The following is a 7,356-nucleotide window of genomic DNA, read 5'->3' on the forward strand; positions in this document are numbered from 1 at the left end:
CTTTGGGGTAGTAACAGTAACTGTTTCATCACACTGTATCAGTGATTACTTTCTTATAACAGCACAACACACACAGTGTTTTATTCTTTACATAACATGCTTAATTTATATAGTGCTATTCTCAGAGGGACTACTGGCAGGCAGACATTAAAAGAGAACACACACACACACACACACACACACACACACACACCTAATTAACAGAAAAGTGTGTGTAGAAGTAATATGAACTCTTCTTTTTGTCTTTTACTTTCTTTCCTTGTTTCTTTCTTCTATCCTTCTCTCTTTTTGTTTGGCCTAGCTTTCTTACATTTTCTCATTTTCCTTCATTTTATTTATTTTGGTTTTGTTTGTTTTTTTTTCCTCTTCGTGCAGAAACATTGCAAACTGGATCTCTAAATAAGTTTTTTAGAAATTATTTGAATTTCTAACAAATACCCCCCAAAAAATGATCATGAAAGTAGTAGTTTGTAAAGTTGCCTGTAATATAGAAATGTGCGACAGTAAAGCTTTAACAGTCCAAGCTGATCCAGTGTTTAACGGGGAGAGGGGGGAGAAAGAGAGGGGAAAAAAAACAAACAAAAAAAAAAACACTTACACAAACTCCACATCCAAAATGAGTCATAAGTGAAACAGATTCCAATCCTACACACAGCTGATCCAGTTCAGCAAAGCATTCAGTACCATCAGGATTTTAGTCATGTGTTGGTTCTTCAGGAAGGATCCTGAGCGACCGTGATGTAGAGATACAGCTACAGTACACACGACCAGCAGGAGGAGCCAGAGGACAACACTGTCACTTCAAGCACCAAGGAAGGCTGATTGATGTTTGCTGTTCCTATAATCAACATTCAACTTCCTGAATGGGAGAGTTTCAGTTCCACAGGACCCTATCACTGCACAAATCAAACAGGAGGCATTAATTAACCTCGCAGGAACCTGAATCAGTGACTGATTTCTAAATAAGCTAACACTGGTTAATAATATAGCAGTATAAAGTCTGAGTCATTGCCAACTTCCTAATACCTCTACACATTCCTGTACATAAAGCTATATAAAGCTTTATATAGTACATATTTAACACTAAAAAATGAAGTATTTGCAAACAATTTCAACATTTTACAATGTTAAAGGTTAAGTAGAAAGTGATCTGCTTTGAGTCAGGTTTTAAATGATTAATTACAGTGGATATTAAAAAAAAAAAAAAGTCTACACACCCCTGTTAAAATACCAGGTTTATGTGATGTAAAAAAATGAAACCAACATAAATCATGTCAGAACATTTTCCACCCTCAGTATGAAATTACAATGCATAAAAATTCATTTTAAAAACTTACACTAACCTAGTTGTATAAGTGTGCGCACCCTAAACTCATACTTTGTTGAAACATCTTTTGATTTTATTACACCACTCAGTCTTTTTGTCTAAGAGTCTATCAGCACGGCACGTCTTGACTCTGCAATATTTTCCCACTCTTACTTGCAAAAACATTCTAGATCCGTCGAATTGTGAGGGCATCTGCTGTGCACAGCCTGCTTCAGGTCACCCCACAGATTTTTAGTTGGATTCTTTTTTTGATTTGGATGTATGCTTTGGATCATTGTCATGCTGAAAGGTGAAATTCCTTTTCATCTTCAGCTTACTAGCAGACACCTGAAGGTTTTGCACTAAAAATCGGCTGGTATTTGTAGCTATTCATGATTCCCTCCACCTTGATAAAAACCTGCAGTTCTGGCTGAAGAAAAGCAGCCAGAAAGCAGCATGATGCTGCCACCACCATGCTTCACCGTGGGTATGGTGTTCCTTTATGTGCTTTTTTTGCACCAAAAGTACCTTTTGGAATTATTTTACCTTTTAACATTGGTCTCATCAGACCATAACACATTTTGCCACATGGTTTGGGGTGCTCTTTTGTAAGCTCTTTGCAGACCACGGCTTCAGCAGCCGGATGAAACCAAGATGATGTGAAGAAACTCCTACAGAAACAGCTGATCTTTATTTGGGGTTAATCAGAATAATTTCATTCTTAATAGCTGTATGATAATTACTTTTGACCATGAGATTGAATGTGATTGGTTCGTTCTGAACACAGCTACATCCCCAATTATAAAAGGGTGTGCACACTTAGGCAGCAAGGTTATTGTAACTTCGTTTTTTCTATTTTTCCCTAAAATGTTTGATTGTTTTTCACTTAATTTTTATACATTGTAATTTCACACTGAGGGTGGGAAAAGCTCTGACATGATTTATGTTGGTTTCATTTTTTTTCCATCACAAAAACCTGCCATTTTAATAGGGGTGTGTAGAATTTTTAGATCCATTGTATTATTAATAATTAACTATTTTAAAAACTTTAAAAAATTTAGATCATGATATTCACAATACCTCAGAAAAGCATGTTGTGACATAATTTATCACACCATCGATGTTTTAATCATCATATCGCCCAGCCTTAATGAAAAGGCGTTACAGTTTATAGCAGTATCTATTATGCATTTAGAAAATGTGCTAACAGAATGCATAATAAGTGCTGTTTATAACACATTATTATTATAATAATAATAATAATTATAATAATGATCACCAAGAAACCCACTTTGCTGAGTGTACTGTGTTTATTTATATTGAATACAAGTAGATTCACTCAGATTTGAATGTAGATTATTAATCTACATGTGGTATTGTAACCTAAAAATAATAACTTCAAACATATATTAAATCAACAGCTTGTCTAATCTCACAATTTAATCTACCCCAAAGCGGCGCTTTAGTTATATACAGAATTTAAAACAAAAAATAATTTATAAATTTTAGAAAAAAGTTCTAAAGATTTATAGTATGAGTTTCTTTCTCATTTAAGGGGGAAAAAAGTCTCAAAACAGTTTCATGATGCATTATATAAAAAGCTGAGCTTGATTTCTGTGGTATTGGTGATAGGATGTATTATTAAGGAATTATAACAGCTCGTAATGCATAATAAAGCAATAAAGCACAATGAATTTTTATTAATCATTTTAAAAATGTGTATGTATAACCCTTTATGAATGTGTTCACAGCTCAGACATAACCTTCACAGAAAGTGTTACCAGCTACTGTGTGTGTGTGTGTGTGTGTGTGTGTGTGTGTGTGTGTGTGTGTGTGTACCTATTCGTGTGTATAGTGTCTATACAATGGTTGATAGCATAAGATAAGCTGCTGTTGTTTTTGGGAGCTGAGGTGTGGAAAGCGTCTCCATCAGTCCATCTGATGTTCAACCTTGGCTCTTTAACAAGGACAGGGGCATCAGTGTCTCGTTCACACACACACACACACACACATATATACACACACATACACACGCAAGCTGCATGCCTCGTTTGCAGATTTGACTGTCTTCTCCGGTCCACTGGGAAAACACAGATGCAGGTCTGTCTCTGTATCTCTGTATTTGTATGATGATGGCTAACACGATAATCATGTTTATTTTCACTCAGGACCAATTTAAGAGCAAAATAATTTAATCAAACTTAAAATAAAAGTGTCATTTTCTTTCACATTATACACTATTATCCGTTACATGTATAAATTATTAATGGTTATTCATTTTGTCACGATAATCCTTTAATGCTAAATATAAACAAATAAATATGGCAGTACAATCATGCAATTTTAGTTCTCATATAGAAATCTATAAGAGGAAGTCAGGTGTTATGGAAGGTATAAAAACTCAGTGTCATGCTGTTATAGGAAATTAATCATCAACCGGCTGGTGCAATGAGGCGGAGTTACTGTTACAACCCCGAACTTATTTATTATTTTCCTATAACAGCAGAAGTGTTTGATTCCACTTTTACCAGAGCAAGTTGCTAATTACAATTTATTTCTTAAAGTATGACATAATAGTTTTTATCCATTTCATTTTACTTCGTTAGTTCCTGTTCTCAGTTGCATTATTGCAGCTATAAACAGTCATTCCTTCGCCAGCCTCTCTTTTTCTTTCTCTCGAAGTAAATAAGACAATAAACAAACGCAGCATGCTATGATACCAAGAAACCGAAAAAAGCATAAACTCCTCTCACCTGAAGATGTCAGAAAACTTAAAGTTATAGCTTTGACTGTTACAAAGCACTGACACTGGAGACTCCTTCCCTAAATAATAAATAAACATCTCCTTACAGAAAACCTCAATACATCAACAATTACATGTGTTTTTTTTTTATTATTTTTAATGTGGAACGACTGCCATACCAGTCCCTGTGAATGAGCAGTTACTATAGAAACAATATCATATTAGAACGAGTGCATTACTATAAACCTGATATAACCGTCATGAAATCAGTGGTACACAGGTCAGTTTATCCTCTAAACTTATCCTCACGCTGAACAATTTGCACTTTTGCCACCTTAAACACACCCGTCAGCCCTGTTTAGGCATGTTGATGAGGTGAGTTTGTAGCCGGGAATAACACCAGAACTGATCAGCAGTTTTTCCAAATGCCAGTTGATATGAAGTTGTGAGAAAATCTCACTCAGCGAAAGGCAAATTAAACCGAGCAGCTTGGCTTAATTTTACTGAGCTCTTTTAAACTAAATCGATTCCTACAGTGAACACGACACGACATGATCCCCCTCCTCCGTCTGTTTTCCCCCTTCCTCTCAAAATCCTTTTGCATTCCAGGGCTGAAACCCACACGGTCTCCTTCCTTTCCGCCATCCGCCCCTATCCAGATGGAGAGAAAGAAAGAAAAGGAGGGGGGATAGCAAGCTATTTATCCCTCAACACAGGCCTGATCGGGGAGGGGGAGAAGCTTTCTGTATTCTCCTCTTACAGCGCGCACACACACACACACACACACACACACAGTCACTGACTTGCATTCTAATCATCAGTAGCTCAGTGTGATGTTTATTAGCCTGAAGGCCTTGATAGCTGTTTACCCTAAATCCTGCGTCATGTGTTTGTGCTCACGCTCTCTCTCTCTCTCTCTCTCTCTCTCTCTCTCTCTCTCTCAGGATGTGATGTGCAGAACCCAGCCTGTCACACGACACTTATGGAAAATGTATGATATAACCGTACGAAGCACGCACTTCCTGTCCCATCTCGCTGTCCCATCTGCCAATCCCCGTCTCGCTTTCAGCGCCTCGTCTCTGAACGCTTGGACATTAACACACAGTGGCCATGCTGGGCCTCTTTCTCTCTTCACACTTAGAGCTGCAGAGTTTTTCAGCAACCGGAGCTCAGAGCAGATGTGCACAAGCATTTACACACACACACACACACACACACACACACACACATACCACAGATAAGTATAAACCATACAGAGACCAGAAATCCTGTTTACTCCAAATCCAGTAATTATATCTAAGGGCCTTTCGTAGGACACTTTCATGAATTCTTCAGTAAAAATAATTTTCCCCATCAATTCAATCCATCAATTATTCAATGGATTCTGATCAGTCAGAAGGATTTGTTTAATTTTCTATAATAGCAGCTCTGACAGTAGTGCAGCTGCAAATCATAGCAGCTTTCTACAGTTACTTTCTATCATTTCTATAGTAACAGCTTACACAGGGATGCGGACGACTGACACGTCACATAATCTAAGCCTATTAATAAACAGATGATGTGCTGCTGTTTAACAAAGAAAAATGTTCCATTAATGGAAGGAGTCTCCAGTGTCTGCACTGGTAAAGCTGTAACCAAGTTTTCTTCGGGACAGAGGACAGACAGGCTGGTGAGGGAACGACTGTTTATAGCTGCTTTAACGCAAGTGATAACAGGAACTAACTTGTTTCGTGGATGTACCACAACATTAAATGCAACAATAAATGTATAAAAAATGTGATGCGTCATTCTTTAATAGATTAGAAATTGTAACAGTCAGCAAATATGTAGACTTGGTGTGGTATATGTAGAATAAAACACTTTAGGATGCGCTGTTATAAGAAAATAATGAACTTCGGGGTTGTAACAGTAACTGCTTCATCAGATCCTTAATTAGTTTTAATTCAAGTTTTCTGACATCTTGAGGTTATAGGTGTTTACCCTTTGCAGTTTCTCAGTAACAAGAATAAGAAAAAAATTCGCACCTTATCTTCAAGAGAAAAACAAGTGAGCCAACGTTCGTTTAACGTTATAGTTAAATGCAACTATAAATGGATTTTAAAAAATTGTCATTCTTTAATAAATTTTAAAAAATGTTAGTTTTTGGCAAATTGTGCTCGTTCACCAAATAACACTATTAAAGGAATACTCCAGCACTTTTTAACCTAAACTTTTTACTCCAAATGCACACAGGTCTAGGGGCAGCTGTTCATTCATTCGTTTTCAGTAAGCACTTTATCTAGTCAGGGACACAGTGGATCCAGAGTCTATAACGGGAATACTAGAGGTAGGAATACACACATGTTCATGCCTAGGACCAGTTTAGCATTAATCTACCTTACCAGCATGTTTTTGGGCGGTGTGGGGAAACCGGAGAGCCTGCAGGAAACCCACACGGACACAGAGAGAACCTGTTGAACTCCACAGAGAGAGTAACTCCAGCTCAGGATCGAACCAGGGACCCTGAGGCATTAAGTTCGCTCACTAACAAGACCAGTTTTTTATTACTCCCTAACTTATGACCTGATTGGTTGGGAGGTAAAAAGGCATTTGGTGTCACTTAGTATTTTTCTGAACTTTTTTAAACATGTGGAAGCTCCACTGTGACCTAGTTGTGATATTAGAACTGTACATTATACAGTAAATGAAACATTACAAACTGCACTTTTAAGGCACCATTTTGCAGTGCTAATATCTCCATCATCCAGGCTAGATCAGTAAGCCAGCTCTCATAGCAGTGATTAAAACATCCATGTGGTTGTCATGGCTGTGTCTCGGTCTCTGACGGAGTTCTGGAGGACCATGTAAAAAAAACATTAAAAAAATAATAATCACTGCACGCTAACAAGCTCCTGCCTTGGCCACGAGCTCAAGGGTGGCCAGCCAACAGCAACACAATAATCACAAACCTCACTCTCATGGCACCAAGCCTCCAATCTCAACCATCTCTCCCACACACACACACTCACACTCAACACATAATCACACTGCGTTCTAATACACTTGGGTAACAGCCACCCTAGCATGGCACACCGTTAAATGACTGTGGCGTGCTGTAAAAAGTGCGCAGGAGCATTAACAACTGTGATTTGGAGTAAATTGCAGAGCTGGAGGTTTTCGTTCTGGGTGCAACTGCAGTGGAAGAACATGGTTTAACCACTGAAGCAACACACACACACACACACACACACACACACACACACCCCTCCAACACGTAGGCCATTGCAGTACTAGCAACCTGTGAGGCTGTACCTCCTGTAAAGGCAAT

The sequence above is a fragment of the Pangasianodon hypophthalmus genome, chromosome 23 (assembly GCF_027358585.1).
Source record: "Pangasianodon hypophthalmus isolate fPanHyp1 chromosome 23, fPanHyp1.pri, whole genome shotgun sequence".
Classification (NCBI taxonomy): domain Eukaryota; kingdom Metazoa; phylum Chordata; class Actinopteri; order Siluriformes; family Pangasiidae; genus Pangasianodon; species Pangasianodon hypophthalmus.